The sequence below is a fragment of the Pinus tabuliformis genome, chromosome X (assembly GCF_031772625.1).
Source record: "Pinus tabuliformis cultivar Carrire ecotype Pingquan chromosome X, CPIR1, whole genome shotgun sequence".
NCBI lineage: Eukaryota > Viridiplantae > Streptophyta > Pinopsida > Pinales > Pinaceae > Pinus > Pinus tabuliformis.
Window position 1 is genome coordinate 361,567,952 of NC_142308.1, and position 21,840 is coordinate 361,589,791.

The window sequence follows — 21,840 nt, forward strand, 5'->3', positions numbered from 1 at the left end:
AGTGAGGAAGCTCCCACGCGATTAATTTACTAAATGTTTAATGCGATGGCTTGCTTGATTCCTTGGTAGACTGCATATGCCTCTGCTTTATTATTTGAGTCTCCATCAAAAAGCTATTTCTTCTTGTCCTCCAAGGCATACCGACACCCCATTCACTCCTGTCACCCCTTCAACTGATTGGTTCTTATCAGCACTAATATTCTGATTTATGGAAGTAAATTTGGTTCCCTATGAGTTGTAGTCTATGTAGTTACATGATGATCATATGTAAATTCATAACATTATATAATATTTCTTCAACAAATGCTTGATCTTCCCACACTTTGCTAGAGAAGAATGTGTATATTAAGCATAGTTTTAAAACTTGGACTTGAACTCAGACTCAGAATCGGCTGAGGGTCAACTTGGACTTGCACTCAGAATTGGTCGAGGGTCAACTTGGACTTATTTGATTTCAATGACATGGTTTACTAAAACAATACATAAATATTTAGATTTATTTTTAAAAATTATTTTAAAGATTTGATAAGTAATGTCTGCTGATGCATATTTCATGCAAGGGTGAATATATCAAAATTTTTCAAAATGGCACTGAGTGCAATACATTTCAGCGACAAAATACATAATCAATGCAGCTCTAAATGGCCTCTAGATGTAGAGTCTGAAAAACATGCTACAACAATCTCCTTATTCTTAACCTTGTCTTCAAATTTTGTAAGTTGACTTTGCAATTCCAATCTAATATGTCCAATCTCCTCTAATGGGGCCATGCATGGGGCAACTTGGCCTCCCATACCAGCCACGTGTTCTCTCAACCTACCAGTTCCCCCTCCATTGAACATTCTATGCATTTCTTGTAATATTTGCAATAAATCTGCTCATTAACAAGATCAGCATGGATCCTAGCAAGGTCTCTAGACTTTGACTTTTGGGGCCATGGTAAAATTCCAATGTGCATATTCAAATATGCAACATTGAAAACCCTATCTTAAATTCTTATTATGCAAAGTTCTTAATTATAACTTCAAACTGGTAGCAGGCTGAAACTTGAAAGTTCAACGTACAAAACTTTAAAAACATATTGTATACTTGGGCTGGGATTTTTGCCAAACCATCTCCAAGATCAAGCTTCATAGCTTCTGTTCAAGATTCCAGTAATGCTCCAAAATTCCAAATGTTAACAAATGCTCAATGAGAGATGCATGAGGCAAATTGCCGGGAGGGGGGGTTCTATCTTAACATATTTCTAGGGTCTAGAGATTAGGTTTTTTGTTGTTGTTTTTTTCTTAATTCCTAGGTGAAGGCCACACTGGGGGTTCCTAGATCCACTTGGCTAAGTAGGGCTGGTTTGGTACAGAATTCACTGAGTCATTCTCTGACTTGGTCGGTTTGACACCAAACTAGCCTACCGAACCAATTTGAAGGCTGAGTTGGTTTGGTCAGCAGTCAACTCAGCTGAGTCCATTTGGACTCATTTTCAAAACAGTGATATTAAATAGTTGCATATGTTTGCATTATGGAAGGGGTTGTCAACAAGATCCATTTATTGTGCTGTCCATTATTGTTTAAATTGTTGATTCCTCGAGAATTGGCTCCCACTTTAAGAAGTGTACCATGGATCCAACATAATGTATATAAAGGCTTGGTTCCTTATGAAAATGAATGATAAGAACCACCAATAGAGTATCCTTGTTATTCTTTAAGTTACAATGAGTTTCTGACTCCTGAGCTAGAAAAGAAAAACTAGGGCTGCAGCCTAGCAACTTGTGAATTGCTATGTTTATGTAATTTCCCTTCCTAAATATTTTGTTAAAGGGAAAACCCAATTTTGTTAATTTTTTTATTTTGGGGCCTAAAGTAATTTTTGGAGAGGCACTTAGGAAAAGTGGGTCGAAGTCTTTTTATTTCTTAGTGGAATGTGGGGACCACTCTCTCACAAAATACACACCACTTGGTAAAGGAGTTTGAAATGCTTAGAGGAGGTCGAAATTATTGGAGGGTCCCACATGAGGCAAAGGACCAGCAAGTATAAATAAGAGGAAGGCAACATCATTTGGGGCTTTTGATCATTTGACAAACTTTTTGTTGCTCAAGCTGTTCAGCTGAGTCACAAGTGCTGTTGAGCACTAGAGTTTCCCAAGGAGGAAACTGCCCCATGTCTTCGATGGACTACGAGTGCCACCCTAGGAAGGTATCACCATTATCTTGTGGAAGCAGGGAGAGACATAGCATAGGTGCCATGAATTTTCTAAGATAGGAAGGGACGCAAAATCAGAGCTACGCTATCCTTTGGAGAGTTGGTGCCAGGAATTAGAAGCCACAACATTTGCTGGACACTACTTGCAGAATTTGTTGGAGGAGAAGAGGAAATTGTAGAGCAGAAGTGAGCCCATCTCACCAATGTGAATTTCACTTGCTGAGCCTATGCAATTATTGCCCAGGCCTACGCAGTAATTGAGAGAGCGCTGTTGTGGGTGGTCTTGGTTAGTGGTATTTGGAGCTGGGTTGTTGTGTGGGAGTTAAAAGGGAGCCAAGGGGAGATTTTCCACAATTTTGGAGGGCTGTAAAGGCATAATTTCCTGCAGGCTGAAATTTACTGGTAGTGAAGAAGTGCTGGGAATTTGGGGTCAATTTTGGAGCTTCAAAAATAGAGAAAACCCTTTATGGGTTTCTGACAAGGATCTCAAATCTAATTTTGCAGATTTTTCTAGGCAGATTTGAGGGGTCAAATCAGGGTCTCAACACAACCAGCAGTGCAGAATTACTGGGGCCAGCACAAATTTCTGGAAGATAAACTCCTGCAGCAGTTGGGCATTGATATATCGACCACCTGAGGCTTGTAGCTTGCCTTGTGCAAGCCCAGGTGCACTCTTTCTATTTCACATTGTACTCCAGCAGTTATATATAATAAAATTGCCCATTTTGGTGTGTTTGGGAGCATTTTTGGTTTATTGGTGTTTATTGAATTTTTTTATGCTAAATTGTCTTGCATGTTTTGTTATCATTGTAAATTTTTCCATTAGGAATATTACAGTGGTATTAGAGCATGTTCTTGGCCAGAGTGGGGAACAAGAGTAGGTAATGCCACCAAGGTATCAAGGGTTGGTTTTCCAGAGGGGTTGTGGTAGAGGCAGAGGCAGGGGTCGAGGTAGAGAAGAGGGTCCAGATCCATTTTCAGGCACTGAAGTGGAACATATCAAAGGTCGGATGGACAACCAAGGAGACAATGAGAAGCCTAGGCAAGGGGGCCAAAACCAGGTTCTAGAGGAATTGTTGAGAACCAATCAACAAATGTTGAGGCAAGGGTAGCTCATGATGGACATGATGCAACAAGTGATGGGGTTGCAGATGAATGGGAGGCCCAAGGGGGAGCCCCACGGAGATGGAGGTTCCAGAGCAGGAGTGGGTAACCGTACCTATCAACCCCCAAACACTCAGTGTGGGCAGGCTGGCTGTCCCACTATGCCTCACTTTGTGGATGAATCAGAATCAGAGAGGGAGCTAGACCCGGTTGCAGACTTGGTCAATTCAGTTGCATCCGGTATTGATGAGTATGAGGGGTTGGATGCCTGGATTAAGCGAGTGATGTCCTTTGGGGAGTACATACATCTCAAGGAGAGACGTACTACTGGGGCTAGAGCACACTACCGAGGGGGACCCTCTAACCAGGAGATGCAAAAGATAGCAGGGAAGGTTACACTCCCTAACTTTGATGGGTCGGCCAAGAGTTCAACCAGAGCTTGGGTTCAAAAGTTAGACACATACTTCCACCTGAACCCCATGCGGGAGACCGATGCTATTCAGTTTGTTGCTCTTCACTTGGAGGGGGATGCCCAGGAGTGGTGGTACCATGGGCTGATCACGTTGGGACATATACACATCACTTCTTACACCGATTTCATCTAGATGCTGTTAGAGAGGTTTGAGAGGAAGGACCCAAAGTTACATTTTAGGGAGTTAGCTCATCTGAGTCACACTGGTGGTGCAGAGGCCTACATTACAGAGTTTTAGAGATTGGCTGTGATGGTGACTGACATCTTAGAGGTTCAGTTGATCATGCTGTTTATGGAGGGGCTTGTTGAGCCACTGCGTGGCTGGGTGAGGGCTTACAAGCCTATATCATTGATGAATGCTATCTCTAGGACTCGGGACATGGTTGGCGCATTGCCCAAGACTCGGGCTTTCGTCCCCAATAGACCCACTGCCCCACGGGGGAACTAAGACACTAGCCCACCTTAGAGGGATGGAGGACGTGGATAGATGGATGAGGAGACCTAGAGAGACCTTAGGAGGAGGAAACTGTGCTTCACGTGCCAGGAGCCTTCGGCATAAGTGCACTAAGGGCAAGGCCCATTACATTGAGGTGTATTCAAACAGTGAGCTGGATGAGGAGTTCGATATGGGAGCAGAGCAGGGAGATGAGGGAGGACCATCATCGAGAGGACCACCACCACCTAGAGGAGGACTGTTTGCCCCATCAGGGGGAGTCCTTACTTCAATGCGGGGAGTACTGAAGTATTTGACACTCAGGATCAAGGGGACGGTACAGGGGCAACGAGTATCAGTCCTGGTAGACAATGGGGCCACCCACAACTTCATCGATGCCCAAATGGTGGAGCGTAGGGGCATTCACACAGAGACTTTTGAGGGGTTCTCCATATTGGTGCCAGGGGACCGGACCATGCAGTGCACGAAGTATGTCCCCGACTTGACTATGACGATGGGGAACAACGTAGTTACTAATCATTTCTTCGTGGTTGATGTCCCAGACACCAACGTAGTGTTGGGTGTCCACTGGTTCTACTCACTAGGGAGGGTCACCACTGATTTGCAGAAGTTAGAGATGGAATTCACAGGCCCAGTTGGTAAGCTGGTAGTGTTGAGGGGAATGCACTCTTATCCACCTCAGACAATCTCTGCTCACATGATGGAAGTAGATTTGCGACATGGGGATATAGCACGCAGTGGAGCTGAGGATCTAAGAGACAAGGGCTCCGACACGATTTGCGCATCCAAACACACTGGCCTTGTTGGAGAGCACTAGGGGGTTTTTGAGGAGATCCCACTGGGCAGATCACTAGATCGTGGGTTCAAGTACACTATTGAGTTGGAGGACGGAGTGAATGCGGTCATCACTACTTCGTATAGGCACCCCAAAGCCTATCGGGATGAGATAGAGAGGGCCATTGAGGAGAGATAATGGTTGGAGATTGGAGGTTTACCTCAAGGGAGAATTTAGCTAGAGTTGGGAGAGATTTCCAATGGTGTATTTGGGCTTAATTCAGTAGTATCAAGGATGTGGGGCATTTTTTAGCCAAATTGGGCAATTTACAGTTGTTGGCGATCATCGGGGGTTGGTGGATTCAACCCAAACCCTTTCTGGGTTTTCATGGGTTTATTGAGAGGAGTCTCCAACTAATTTTATATGATTTTTCAGGTGATATTTAGGCTTGAAATCCTCATTCTTATAGCAGGGCGAACTGCTAGTTAGTTGGGGAATTTACATCACTTTGTGGGTTTGATTTTGGCTTAGAGATAAGCCATACCTTTCGGGGGTATTTTCGTGTTTGAGGAGAGGAGCTCGTGGCTGCAATTTCATAGCATTTCGAGCATTATTTTGAGTAGAACTTCCAGTTCCATTTGCCAGCCTATAGCAAATTTTCTAGGTAGTGTCCATTATCAGTTTGGAGCCATTTCAATAGTTGGGTCAACAAGATTTTACTGGGGTTTCCATAGCTTGCATAGCAAGCCCAGGCTCCATTGTTCTTATTCATTATGTACTGTTTCCCATTGATTAATAAAATTGCTTAGTTATTCTGCTTATTTTCTATGGTGTTCTTATTTGGGTGTTTGGACTTTAATTTTAGTTGTTGTTCCTAGTTCATGCTTCTGGTTTTTATTGTTATTTTCCAATTAGGAATATTACACATGCTTGGTCCACTGGTACATCATCAAGAATTCTCCATGCCAAGCAAGAGAAGCTCAACGTTATGGAACTTAGGGGTGCTCTTGGAAATCCATCAATTGTCCAGGTTGCCAAAGTGTTGAACGCTCTGCTATAAATGGACTATGCTACATCTGTCAAATCATCACGCTTTTTGAAAGCGTGATGTGGCCTAGGCATAATGTGGAGTAAAGTGTCCTCAAGGCCTCAACTGGTTTGGACCACCAGGCAAAACTATCTCAAACTCAAGTGAAAGCGACCATCCATTATATACTAAGATCATAAATGCATTTAAGTGGACCATGCTTAAGTGTTAAGGGCATATTAATACTTCAAATCGGGATCACCTTCAAATATCTAACTAGAGCAAGTCTTGTAAAAGTGTTCCCTACCTTTGTAGGGTTGGATAAGTAGTTAACCCTATTGAGTGCTTCCAACCCCTAGGGGGAGGTGGCATTTCTAGGGTCAACTCTTCTATCTATAGTTCTTAATGCGAGTAAGTGGCAATGGAGGGGAAGAGCTTCATGCTGAAGTGCCATGGTCAGGGGACCGACTAATGGGAGTCCACATCTTGATTGTATAGATGTAATGGAGGGAGTAATCGTAAAGGCATGAGTTACCCTTCTCGGCCTGCTTATTCCACCCATTTGATGTGCCTTCTACTTCTTTCTGATAATGTTTTTTATTTTGGTGCATAACTCAAGGATCAAAGCTTGCTCTTTATGACGATGCATTTTGTTTTACCCCTTGAGATAGTTTCTTGCTCATTAGGGTTGGGACATGCAAGGGTTCCTTTTGATGAGATGGAACATCAAGTACTTAGGAACCGGGTGATGGCTAATGAGGAGGGTAGAGCTCATGCTAGGCATTTTCCCACATGCTAACTTATGTCCCGACCATCTTTTGCATTTTAACTTTTCTTTTCTTCCATTGTGACAATCTTATGCTTTTTTCATTCTTTTAGTTGCATCAACCTCTAGGACAATGGTTTTTGGCCTAACTCAAGGATGTGGATAAGAGAGTGCTCAATCCTAATGAACCAATGACAGTTAACCTGGAGAATGGAGAAGATATCAAAGGGAATATTGGGAGATGTAAAATATTAAGTATGGTAAAGGGGAATGGGCACACTACTTCAATTCAAGTTTTCCAAGTGGTGCCACTCCTATAACCCTAAGGCCTTAGGAGAGGTCCCTTTGGACTAGGGCTAAAGATTAACCCCCCTAGTAAGGTGAGAGAACATTTTACAGTCAAGATCGATGAATCATCTAGATCACCCTTTTATCCATACTAAATTCCCAAAACACCAAGTGAAAGCACTCGATTGCAAAATGATCAAAGTCCTTGTTGAGTGGTAGCCCACCATCATCCAAGAGGAATGGCAGATGGTGAGAGGTGTATGATTGGTGCAGATGGCAGAGGAGAGGCATATCATCTTTAATGAGCAAATGTGCAGGGTTGTTCGCTAGTTGGCTATCCAATATAGGAGAAAAAGTTTTCTCCTATGGGGTTTACCCATTTTGGCGGGTAACAATCCCTCACAAGATTTGTCACCTAGTATCCATCAAGGAAACTTAGAATAGCATTCCTTGACCTTAAATATCTAATTTATTGATAATTGCTAAGGTTTGATTGAGAGGATTTCTCTCTCTTTCTCTCCAACCATGGCCTTCCACTTTTGACCTTGTCCTTTCTTGATTCCATATGCTCAATATTGATAAGGCATTAGTCCTTGTGTGTCAATCTTTTAAAATTTTAATATTTTTTAATTTCATGGTAATTTAAGGTTTGGCTTCAACAAAATTTGCGTTTAATAACATAAAATACCTTATATGTCATTGTCCTAGGTGTTGAATTTCCTACAAGATACATAATAGAAACCGATTTTCTGATTTGACAATTACTACCTAATGATCTCTATACAATCTATCTTTATGCCATTAATATCATTGAGCAATTATACACAAAAAATCTCAGTGGTAATGCAGTGAGAATGATAAGATCATAAAGAGACAACCATGAACAATAAAGACAACAAATTTTCCCTAGGAAACCCAAACTTGGGAGAAAACCCAACAACTCTTCTTCTAGGAGAAATTTTCTTCAGTAAGGTTTACAATTCCAAAATTGTTTAGAAATTTGTGCTAAAATCAAAGTCCAAACTTTAGTCAATTCGTCCTATATCTGCTCCCATGTGTGGCTACTATAGAAGAGAGATGTGTGATAAAAATTGGTCAAATTAAGATGTTACATTGTATATATATACAAGTCGAATGTGTGCATTTACCCCTAGGGACACGTCCCTTAATGAACTGGGTTGGCTTGTGAATTTTGAGCCTACATAAAGCCCAATAAAAAAATTAATTTTAATTTTAATTTTTCATAAATCTTCTAGTCTGACTTAGGAGGCATCATGGCATGCGAGAATACCTCCTGATGCTACGCAAAAAATCAACACTCCCTCTTAGTGAGGGAGGTATTCTCCTTGGTTGCAATAGATTTCCCCTTAGCCAAAATTTCTCCTTAATAAGTAAAGTTCATGAGCTTGCTATGTTGGTGCATGTTAGTTTCTAGGTCCTTTTACCTCTGGCTAAAGTCCTTTATGGCTTCTTAGGTAAGTGTATAAATCTCCCCTGGTCAAAGTCCTTTATGATAGCCAAGTCCTTCTGGCTTCTTAGGAGAGAATTTTCCCTTGGACCATTCACCCTCAGCCATGATCCTTTATGACTTCTTAGGTGAATTACATCTATCTCTTCTAGTCAAGTTCCTTTATGACCTAGCCAGGTCCTTCTGGCGTCTTAGGAGATGATCTGTCCAATCCTGTAATTTCTCTGGGTCATTCACTTCTAGTCAAAGTCCTTTATGACCCTGCCAAGTCCTTTTGGCTTCTTAGGCGGATGTATCCATATCCCTTGGTCAAAGTCCTTTATGGCTTCAAGAGATGGTCTGCCCGATCTTGCAAAGATATCAGCACTCCGTTGTCCTTAATGACCCAACCAAAGTCCTTTCTGGCTTCAAGAGATGGTCTGCCTGATCTTGCAAATACACCAACACTCCCTCTCGACGAGGGAGACATTCTGCATCACATCAAGCTTGTCTCTGAAGTATACAAACTTCACTCTAGACAGAGGCTTGGTGAGAATGTCTACAATCTGCTGACCAATGTATATGTACTGGAGCTCCATTGCTACTCTCTGCACCATGTTTTGGATGAAGTGACTTGATCTTGTAGTATTGAAAGAAGTTCCTGAAGTCACATTGCTTCACATTTTGCGACATTGGCTGCGATATAACCTGCTTCTGCTGTCCAGAGTGCAACAAAAATCTACTTCCTGTTGAACCAAGATATCGTAGTGGATCTCAAGCTGAAGCAACATCCTCGATTTCCTCTTTCTGCACTTCCTGCTCAAGCAGAATTCGTATATTCCTGTAGCCTACTTCACCACCTGAAACATATCTCAAACCATATCCAACTGTACCATGTAGGTACCTCAACACATGCTTCCCTGCAACCCAATGTACATCCCTCAACTCAACCATAAATTGGCTCAAGGTGCTCACTACAAAGCAAATATCTGGCCCGATGTTAACTAGGGACATCAAGGATCCAATCAACTGCTTGTACATCGTGAGATGCACCAAATTTGAATCTCCAATCCCAAGAAATATTCATTTCAATCTTCGAGGCCAACTCCCTCTGACACTGAAGTAGGTCTTCCTATTGTAGTCTTGGCAGCTCCCTCAGTCATGGAAGCAAATCCTTTTGTCATTGCTGCTTCCTTTGTCACGTAAGCAAGTCCTTTTTCCATTACTGCTTCCTTTGTCATGTAAGCAAGTACTTCTGCCGTTGTTGCTCCCTATAAGCATGTCCTTCTGTCACTGCTTGACATGGATTTTTCAAAAGAAGACCTCCTAGAGACCTCCTGTCTCTAGGCATCTTGTCAATCTCAACCCATGACATCCTCTTGGAAGGCTGTTGCTTCCACTCTGCCTCACTATTTGCTCCTTTGGTTTTGGTAGCTCTTTCGGTCATCTAGCATGGTCCTGGATGTCTGTACAATTTCTCCCTCTCGAACACAAATCACTCTTGATGCTCGAGTCCTTAGGCCATACAAGAACCTAACAATAAAAGATTGGAGCAAAAAATATCCTTGTACTCCTTACTGGGAGAACCATCTTGCCATAAACTTTACTTTTTTCTTCCCAATGCTGCCAAATCATTGCCTTGGTAACCTTCACAATGTACTTGCAAATCTCATTCATGAGGTCATGGAAGAAACAATTACAACCAAGCAAAAAATACAAATACAAGAGGCTCCCCAAGGAAAAATAACAATAATGAAGGGAGATAGATATGAAGTACTTATTTCTTGATTGAGGAAGAAATAACCGAGTGTTGTAAGGAATTGTCAACTCCCTCTTGATCCTTTCCTCCTTTATGAAGTCCACATGCAATCTCATCAAGCTTAGATTCCATTGTTTATTCATCTTGCGGATTGGGCTTAGCAAGCCATTAATCAAGCTATCTAGCCATACCAAAGGCTTAACAACAAGGTAGCATCAACACAAAGTCATTCCACATGCTATCAAGGTGATAATCCAAGTATTCATCACACCAAATCCATTTGCATTTAGTACTCCAAGTCTTGCTCTAGGGTTTCATCCCACAAACCCTAGAACTTTCTTATCCAAGATTTCAATATAAGTCATAACCTCCAAGTCTTCTCACTTTTGTACTGGGTTGTCCTTTGCCTCACTTACTGCCCTACCTTCCTTGCTGTCCACCACAGTCTGCTATAACAACTTTGGCTAGCCTCTTTTAGCCTTGCTGTCCTCTTGATGATCTTCTTCTATAGCTCCGCTTGGTTCAGATAATCTTGGGTCATCTCACTCTATTTCTGAGGCCCTCTGCCTGTCGAAAAATAATTAGGTTTGGTCTTCATAGTGACGTGTAATTGTGATTTTATGTAATTGATGAAAATAAGAAAAATAAAATTATTGTTGTAATGCTTGTCTAATGGGTTTCCTGAGCAAGGATTTTTATTTTAGTATAACTCCCATTGTGAGTCCTTAGGATTGGTCATAAAGTCAAATTGAGTCAATGTTATGTATGAAGGACCCTCTTGGGCATGTTACACATTTCTATGAGTCATTAAATGAGTATAAAAGCCCTCCAAGACAAGCACAAGACCACTTCTACAAGTTGACTTCAATATTGAATTAATTAACTCCCCTTGAGGACATATCGGCTCAGATACACTCATGTTGGCTAATTACAGAGGAAAACGACTATAAATAGGAGTGCTCAGCTTCATTTCAAAGGCAGATTTTCAGTCATCACAGTCTGAAGTGTGAGGTATAGGTCTGAAGTTAACCAAAAGTGTGAAGGTCAAAAAGGAAAGCCTCATAGCCAGCGTAAATATAGAAAGAAGAGCGAAGTTATTTTGGGCATCTCTTGGATCTGTTTTGGGTCTGTTTTGAAGGCACACATACAAAGGAAGTAAAGGAAACTTGTTGCAGAAAGAACCAGTTCCAATAAGGCAACCGAGTTGGAAGAAAGTCAAGACAAGAGGAAGCCAAGGGAAGCTAGAAGGAATCACCATGCAAAGAGGGCCTATTTCAAGGAGACTGAAACTAGTAAAGGTCTGAAGCAACCGAAGTTAAAGAGAAGCCGAGAAGAAGGAGAAAGAAGAAGGTTGTGTAAAGTTTTGTAGATGTTCTATGCTAAGAGCAATTTCACTTTTCTCACAGCAATCATACAAGTAGATAAGCAAAATGCAGATAGAACATATAAGCAGATCTTACAGAAGACAAATCAGAAACAAGAAAAATGAATGTGTTCGTTTCGGCGGTCAACAGGATGCTTCAACCAGCAAAGTCTCCTTTGGTCAGCCAGCCCAGCATGTGTCACAACAACCCTCCTGGTAGCTCGTACTTTTAGGATGAGAGAGGAAGAAGTGAGTTGAGTTGTGTTCAAATTCTCTCCAACTTTTCCTGTATATATATCCATCATTGAGGGTGTGTGACACATCTGTTGGGCATGTGAGCCTACATTACAAAACTGGCTGACCTTGCACATATAATTTATTAAGAATAATAAATTCAAAATATAAGTTCTGCTCATCGGATTAAGACTATTTTTATATGGATTTTACACCTCTCAGAAAGAGGAATCCAACAAAAATATTAGCCTCTTAATCTGAGCATCAGAACATGGAGTTTGGACCTAGTTGTCCAATTTTAACACTCCCTCTCAACTAGGGAGAACTCCATCTATTAGTGCAATTAACATCGTGAGTCATCCCGCCGAAACTTGCTTTGCTGGCTTCTTTATTTCAGAACAGAAGTGGGTCAGTCACAAAGACATCATTCCCCGACTGACATAATCAGTCCAGAGGTCCCAGACCTCACAAATCTTGATCCCAGATCAAGTGGTTGGACCATGCCATCCTAGATAGAGAGTACGGCAATCTCTGATGCGTCCATCAGTCTTTGCTAATAGTCTCTAGCTTTTCCACACCTCATTGGCCAAATGAGAGGTACTTCCCATGAGCCCTGAACTCAATGGGTAGGATGCATACGGGGCACAGATTAAATGAGTGGCGAACCAGCTCAATAATCACAAGGGTGGGGCAGAAGCATTATGAGTGCTTATAGCTTCGAGAAGCTATCCCCAAAGCCCCCCAGAGCTCCCAGAGCTCATCGTCCAACAGGACCCATATCATAGGGTCTTTCCACGACACCAAGACTCTCACGGAAGGTTAGGAACTTGACCTTCCCCAGGGGCTTAGTGAGAATATCCGCGACCTGCTCATCAGTTCCTATATGATCGAGCCTTACGGCGCCTCGCTGTACCATATCCCGGATAAAGTGGTACCTGATATCAATATGCTTGGATCGGTCGTGGAACACAGGATTCTTAGTTATACGAATCCCACTCTGATTATCACAGAGTATTACAGTGGTATCTAGCACATGTTGGAACAGCTCACTAAAGAGCTTCCTCAACCACACTGCTTCACAACAGGCCATACTAGCAGCAATGTATTCGGCCTCCGCGGTGCTCAAAGCCACCGACTTCTGCTTCCTGCTCATCCATGAGATCGAAGCAGAACCAAGATTGAAGCAGCATCCAGATGTTCTCTTACGATCCACCACACTGCCAGCCCAATCGGCATCAGTATATCCCCGGAGTATCACACTCCCGGCAGTGTATCTCAGCCCATGGTTTATCGTGCCCCGAAGATATCTCAAAAGATTCTTGGCACCAACCCAGTGAAAATGATGAGGCTCAACCATCTGTTGACTCAAAGTATTCACTGCAAAACATATGTCCGGACGGGTGTTCACTAAGAACATCAAAGCTCCTATGAGTTGACGATACTCAGTAGGATTTGCCAAGATAGGCCCTGCAGCGCTGCCACTCAACTTCTTAAAGTTGAGTTCCATTGGTGTCGACACGGACTTACAGTCCACCATCCCAAATCTTTCCAGAAGCTTCACAATATACTTTCCTTGAGAAAGGAGAATCTCTCCAGGTCTCTGCCAGACCTCCAGGCCTAGGAAATAGTGCATCAGTCCTAGGTCTTTCATCTCGAACTCAGCAGCAAGCTCCCTCTTACATTGATGAATGAGAGGGTCATCACCTGTCAGGAAGAGGTCGTCCACATACAGCACTAGAATGAGAGGCTTTCCTTCCTCAACCTTAAAGTAAAGGTTTGGATCAGCATTGCTTCGAGTGAAGCCCAGCTTCATCAAGTAACTATCCATCCTCTCATACCAAGCTCTGGGTGCTTGCTTTAACCCATAGAGGGCTTTCTTCAACCTGCAAACATAAGTGTCTCGATCTTGAACTTCAAATCCCAGAGGTTGTTCTACATACACCTCTTCCTTTATTGCACCATGCAGAAAAGCGGTCTTGACATCCATCTGATGAAGACTCCATCCTTGCGTAGCAGCAAGGGCTATGATGGATCGGATGGTGGTATATCGAGCCACAGGTGCAAATATATCGTCATATTCAATTCCTTCCTTTTGAGAGAAGCCACGGGCAACAAATCTTGCCTTAAACTTTTCAGCACTCCCATCAGATCCATGTTTAATCTTGTAGAGCCATTTAGCGGTGACAACAGATTTGTCCTTCGGTCTCGGGGCCACATCCCAGACATCATTCTTCATAATAGCCTCATATTCTTCATGCATAGCATCCTTCCAGACTTTATGCTTGATGGCTTCCTCAAAAGATCCAGGTTCAGATTGTATAATAGTACTCATGGCAGCTAGATACCCTTGGTATCTACACGGCTTCTTGCTTTCTCGGAATGTTCCCCTTGGGGCAGCATGACCCTCAGCATCTTCGAGGGTGTCCCTGAGCCATGATGGCCTCTTTCCTAGAGAAGGGGAAGGATCAATAGGGTCCATTGGCCCTTCAACATCAGGCATAGTCTCATCCTGGGGTTCTTCCAGATTTCCAGGTCTTTCTTCATGGTTTTCTTCAGATCTAGGAAGATCTACTACTTTCTTCAGGGAAGCATCTTCGTCAAAAGTGACATCATGGCTTATCTCTACTTCCCTTTGACCAGGTACATAGACTCTATATGCCTTAGAAGTCTCACTATAGCCCACAAACATTCCTTTCTTCCCAGTAGCATCCAGCTTACTTCTCTTTTCTTTCGGCACATGAAAATAGACAGGACATCCAAAAATTCTAAAATGTGAGACATCAGGTTTCTTACCAGGGAAAAACTCTTCGGGAGTTTTGGAGTCCAAAGCGGAATGAGGGCATCGGTTTTGAATGTACACAACAGTATTTGCAGCTTCTCCCCACAGAAACTTTGGAAGACCCTGGTCACATAGCATGGCACGGGCAGCTTCCACAATAGTCCTATTCTTGCGTTCAGCAACACCATTATGCTCAGGAGTATATGCAGTGGTAGTCTCCCTCTTAATGCCAGCTTCTCTGCAAAAGTCTTTGAACTCATTTGACTCATATTCAGTGCCATTGTCAGTCCTCAGAATCTTGATTTTCTTTCCGGTCATATTTTCCACCAAGGCTTTGAAGGTACGGAACCACATGAAAGCCTCATCCTTCTTCTTCAAGAAGTATATCCAGGTTTTGCGAGAGAAGTCATCAGTAAATGTCATATAGTAAGAACATCCCTCCAGGGATGTTACAGGCAACATACCGGAAAGATCAGAATGGACCAGTTGCAATATCTCAGATGTCTTTGTGACACTTGAGGGGAAAGGTCCCCTTGTATGTTTTCCTTCAACACAGCCCTTACATACACCTTTATGATTATTTCCAAAATCAGGCATCCCTGTCACCACCTTCCTTGCTTCGGGAAGAGCCTTGTAATGAAGGTGTCCAAATCTTCGGTGCCATAGTTCGGTTTGACGGATAGTATCACAAGTCATAGCTCCCAACGGACTCCCTCCAACCTGGTAGAGTGTACCAACTCTAAAACCAATTGAGATAGCTTCCTTGAAGCTCTTCTTCCACATGAGTACCTTTCCATCAGAGAAAGTTACATTGAATCCTTTGTCTTCCATGGCAGATACAGACACAAGGTTCTTCTTCAATTTGGGTACATAGAGTACATCTTGTGACTATTTTTCCTTTAAGATCGAGATCATAACTATGCTTAGATTAATACTGTACCTTGAGATATGTCAAGACAGTATATGCTATACCGAGACCATAATTGAGATCTTGACTGCATCTGGAGGTATGCCAATACAGAGTGTTCTCTGTTGGATAACATCATTACATATATACTGAGACCATGACTGTGTTTTCTTCCTACACCGAGATCTTCATGAGATCGTTCATTATGCCAAGACAAATATCATTGAGAGGCTTTACTTCTGAGTTACCCATCCGAGAAATATAGGACCACTGTACTCATCCGAAGTACTGAACCACTGTAATTTCCTCTGAAGAATATCAGATGAATCCTAGTTCTGTGTGATTGTAATTACCCCGAAGTTTCAGAGATATTCGAGATTCCTGTACTACTGTACTTGTTATGATTATGCCGAGAATGTATACCGAGACTGATACAGGAATATCTGCATCAAAGATATGTCGAGATTGTCATAGCAAACGTAGGATCATTGTTATCACTGCGGTTAGTTATTATGTCAATACTGTACCTCTGAAAGAGCGGAGATATCTTTATGCTGAGATTGTCATATCAATCTATTCATGTAATGCAGAGACTTTCATTATAAGGATTAGGTCTCTGTTGAGAATCTATATAGCTCAGACCTCATTGCAGTGTCCTTATCCGAGATCTTCATTTCCTTATCCATCCGAGTTTTGTGCCTTTAATTCATAGGTATGCCGAGAGAATATTTAGCCCAGTTCATGGATCAATTCTGCGTCCTCATCATACCTTCGAGTTCTGGTCATGACTGTACCTAATACCCCGGTCGAGGTGCAGTCATACCCTAATGCGGGCCTGCTTCTCCATGCGAGATTTTGGAGCGAGGAAATGCGAGATCTTCTTCCTTGATTGCGAGCTTTGTTCCTCCTTGATTGCGGTTCCTTGACTCGAAAATTCAGAGAGACAAATGTGAGATTTTCCTTGTGTTCTATCCAACCGAGATTTAGCTTGACTGCACCTTATACCCATCCGAGGTGCAGTCAAGCCCTTCACCGAAAATCCCTGCGGCTCTGCTCCATCTAGAATATGTGAAATTTCAGAGAGAATTTGCGAGTTGAGTTCATCTTCTTAAGCTACGTCAACATAAACGAGACTCTGTGTTTAGGCTTCAACAAACAGCGTGTTATTTATCACCGCGGCTAGATGACAGTGGCACCCTAGACTGCGTATAGAAGTCCCTTAAGTGCTTCGTATAGAAGCTTCCTTTTACTGTGATTATCATATGGCCAGCGTAATGCTAGGCGTAAGGTCAGCGTAATGCCATGCGTATATGTATGAAGTGTTTCCATGAACAGCGTAGGGTTTCACTTCCTGAACAGCGTATAGAGATTCATCATGAATAGCATATAGGTTTGCATACTGACTGTAATTTAGGGCATCATCTGCCTGAGAGCTAGGGCATCATCTAGGCCAGCGTATTCTATGATCTCTCCTTCTCCAAAAACCCAAGACGTGGAGAGGAGGAGATCACTCAAGAATCCATTTTCTTCGATGATGATTGCTATAGATAGAGTTTGTCTTCACCTCAGCTCTGATACCATGTAAAGTTTTGTAGATGTTCTATGCTAAGAGCAATTTCACTTTTCTCACAGCAATCATACAAGTAGATAAGCAAAATGCAGATAGAACATATAAGCAGATCTTACAGAAGACAAATCAGAAACAAGAAAAATGAATGTGTTCGTTTCGGCGGTCAACAGGATGCTTCAACCAGCAAAGTCTCCTTTGGTCAGCCAGCCCAGCATGTGTCACAACAACCCTCCTGGTAGCTCGTACTTTTAGGATGAGAGAGGAAGATGTGAGTTGAGTTGTGTTCAAATTCTCTCCAACTTTTCCTGTATATATATCCATCAATGAGGGTGTGTGACACATCTGTTGGGCATGTGAGCCTACATTACAAAACTGGCTGACCTTGCTGAGCCTCTTAATCTGAACATCAGAACATGGAGTTTGGACCTAGTTCTCCAATTTTAACAGGTTGACTACCGTTAACTCAAGGAAGAAGGACTTCATCAAGGGAGCTTTGTGTCTTGGTCTTATAGTGGTAAATAGGTCAAGGGTCTTGGTCTTGGTATTTGTCAATTGGAATCTCTAAGAAAAGTACTTTGTGTGGGTTTTCCTCTCAAAGAGTGAGAGGTTTTGGCCCTGCTGATAGCCTATATTTTGTGCCTCTTGTCTCTTTATGGTTTATGCATTGGTAGTTGTTTGATGAAGAAGAACACTAATAGCCTAAGTAAAAGAAGATCCTAATCTAAAGTAGTAAAAAGCACTCACAAGCAGTTACAAATAGAAGAGAAATCACATAATTATTAAGCCCTACATTTCTCAACTTGGTATCAGAGCTAAGGTGACTAAGTCAAGGAAGGACATCTTATCAAGGAACACTAAAGGATCAAATCTCAAGGAAGCCGTCAAAGCGAAGATCATCTTGAAGTCAAAACCCTAGATCAATGAAGTCTACAAAGAAGTATTGGAATCACCATCAAAAGGGAGAAGGCCAAAACCCTACATCTACTTAAGTTAAAGTGTTTTCAAGACTATTTATCCAGAGGAAGCTAGATCAAAAGGCAATGTCATCTCACTCTTTGTGGGATCAAGGATCATTCTTGAAGAAAACTACCTTCATCAAGGAGAAGTTTTTTATCCTTTATATCATCATCAACATCAAGAAAGCAACAAGAAGAAGGAGCATCCTATCAAGTCAGTATATTTATGTCGACATCTGAATATGTCAAAATGTCTTTTTGAGGAAAACAACAATTGGTTGGGGCTTCAAACTATCTTGCATGGAAGAAAATCACAGATCTGAATCTCATTGAAAATGAGGTAATGGAACATGTCAAAGTATCTATCACAAAATGTTAATTTTAGGCAACAATGGTATGTTCTATGCTTTAGAGCAATTTTACTTCAATTTCTTTATGAGCTCAACATCAATTTTAGTTTACCAATCACATAAACATGTAAGTAAAACGTTGATAGAACATAAACATAAAAAGTAGAAGACAAACCAAGACAAGAGGACATAAGATGTGGCACTAGCCAGGGACAAACCCCATTGTGGGGAAACCCTTGATCAAATCTTCTTTTAGCCTTCAATAGTTCAACAGAGAGAGATAGTACAATTTACAAATTCTGATAATTTATAACAACAAAAGAGCCCTAACTAGAAAAGTCAACGCTGGTCAACATGACAGATTTGACCCTCAAAGATTCGGTCAACTTCAGTCAACTTTGGCCTCCAAACAACAAGATGAAACAACTCTCAAAACAGTGGAATTCTGCCCAGTCAAAGTTTGGTCAAACAGTGAATCTATGGTCAGCCCTAACCACAATCAATGCTGGTCAAAACTCCTCGATTTTTGTGCCCAGAATTGTGGCCTGCTTAGATAGAGATTCCTCACCCAAACTGAAGTAAAAACAGGTCAACGCATCAAATCAACGTAGTCAAACAGCCTCCCAGCGGCTTGCTCAACGCAACAAATAGAAACCCTAGTTCACGTGTGGAGAGAGAGAAGATTGCCTCGGATAGTGTGCCCAATCACAAGAGGAGAGAGAGATATGTGTGATGAGAAGATGGTGAAAATGAATTGAGGTCTCCTTTTTATATGCAACGTTGAGGATGAATTGGGGGCTTGTGTGCCTGTTTTGCTTGTTGGCCGACCTTGACAATTTGTCCATAATATAAAGAAATTCATATCTTCATTTGTACATGTCAGAATCAGATGATCTTTAGATCAATTCTACACCTCTCCGAGAGAGGAATCTAATAAAAATATCAGCTGTCATAAGTAAGATGATCCATGTGGAGTTTGGCCCTAGTTGCCAATTTTAACACTCCCTCTCAACTAGGGAGAACTCCACCTACTAATCCATCTACCAAGCTGTACCATCTCTGCTATCCATGCACTACTCTACACTGCTCTGCTGAACTATGAAGATGAAGAAGTGATCAAGAATGTATCATACCATTCTCTACTGACCCGATGTCAATCCCAATCAAAAGAGTGTCTCATACCACTCTTACTGACCTGAAGTTAGTTCCCATTGATCCCAGATCAATATCGAACATCCTAGCATAGGGAGTATGGTAGTACATGATGCATCCATTGATAGTACTATGGTCCATATCCTCATTTCCCTACTCATTGGCCATATGATAGGTACTTCCCATGAGTCACAGACTACATGGGTAGGATGTCTCGGCAGGAGAAGGATGAACCACTCGTCTTGCCCACATGTCGCCAAGGGGTATCACAAGGGAAGGACGAACCACTCACTGTGTACACAAGAAACCTCTTGGGGAAGGCTGAACCACTCTCCCTATGGTTGTTCACCACTCCAAGAAGTACCGCAAGCCCCCCGAAGCTCCCAAAGCTCAATGTCCATCTCATACAGGACCCTCATAAGAGGGTCTCTCCACGACTCCAAGTCGTTCTCGGAATGCCAAGAATTTGACCTTCCCAAGGGGCTTTGTCATAATATCGGCGACCTGCTCATCAGTGCCAATGTGATGGAGCCTTATTGCTCCTCGTTGTACGATATCCCAGATAAAGTGGTACCTGATATCTATATGCTTGGAGCGATCATGAAACACGAGATTCTCTGATAATCGGATCCCACTCTGGTTGTCGCAAAAGATCATAGTGGTATCCAACACATGTCCAAATAGCTCACTGAAGAGCTTCCTCAACCAGACAAATTCACAGGAAGCCATACTAGCAGCTATGTATTCGGCCTCGGCGGTGCTCAAGGCAACCGATTTCTGCTTCCTGCTCATCTAGGATATTGAAGCAGAACCCAAAGAAAAAAAAACATCTAGAAGTGCTCTTGCGATCCACCACACTGCCAGTCCAATCAACATCAGAATAACCATGCAGCCTCACATTTCCGACAATGTATCTTAGTCCATGAGTGATTGTGCCCCAGAGATATCTTAGAAGATTCTTGGCGGCAATCTAATGTATATGATGAGGCTCAACCATGTATTGGCTCAATGTGTTAACTGCAAAACATATGTCCGGATGAGAGTTCACCAAGAACATCAGTGCTCCTATGAGTTGACGATACTCAGAAGCATTTCCCAATTCAGGTCCAACAACACTACCACATAACTTCTTAAAGTTAAGTTCCATCGGAGTAGTCATAAGCTTGCAGTCCACCATCCCAAATCTTTCCAATATCTTCACAACCTATTTTCCTTAAGAGAGGAAAATTTCACCTGGCTTTTGCCAAACCTCTAACCATAGGAAACAGTGCACCGGTCTCAGGTCCTTCATCTCAAATTCAAAAGCCAAATCCCTCTTACATTTGTCAATGAGAGGGTCTGCATCTATTAGAAAGAGGTCGTCCACATAATGTACCAGAATGAGAGGTTTATCATTTTCAACCTTAAAGTAAAGGTTTGGATGGGCTTTACTTCTAGTGAATCCCGACTTCATTAAATACCTATCGATCCTCTCATGCCAAGCCCGGGGTCCTTGCTTCAATCCATAGAGAGCTTTCTTCATCTTGCATACATGAGATTCCCGATCATGAACTTCAAACCCCTCAGGTTGTTCCACATAGACTTCCTCTTTGATTGAACCATGTAAGAAGGCAGTCTTGACATCCATCTGATGTAGGTTCCATCCTTGCGAGGCAGCAAGGGCTATGATCGAGCAGATGGTGGTGTATCGGGCAACAGGTGCAAATATTTCATCGTAATCTACACCTTCCTTTCGAGAGAAGCCTCGAGCAACAAAGCGAGCCTTGAAATTTTCTGCACTTCCATAAGTTTCATGCTTGATTTTTTAGAGCCACTTAGAAGTGACAACCGATTTGTCCTGGGGTCTAGGGATCACATCCCATACATCATTCTTCATAATTGACTCATATTTTTCATTCATAACATCCTTCCATACTTGTTACTCCACGACTTCTTCGAATGATGAAGGCTCATTTTGAATGATAGTGCTCATGGCGCTCAAATATCCTTGGTACCTGTTCGGCTTCTTGCTTTCACGGAAAGTCCACCTTAGTGCAATGTCCCTCTCAGCATCTTCAAGAGTCTCCCTGTTAGCGCTTGAATTTGGCCTCAGGCTGAAAAAGACAAAATCCAAGGCAACATCAAACCACTTAGCCTCGTAGCTAGCCCTACAGGGCAGGAGAGGGCTCTCTCCGGGTCTATCTCGGCAAAAGGTCTTCAAAGGGCGGAGATGACCAATAAAGAACACTGATTTTAGGCTA

At 42.3% G+C, this 21,840-nt stretch overlaps 1 protein-coding gene across 1 annotated transcript in view; it reads left to right on the plus strand.

Annotated features, from left to right (window-relative positions):
• Window positions 1–21,840, plus strand: part of LOC149140000 (putative cadmium/zinc-transporting ATPase HMA1, chloroplastic) — a 396,088-nt gene that overhangs the window by 33,520 nt on the left and 340,728 nt on the right. The window lies entirely within an intron of this gene.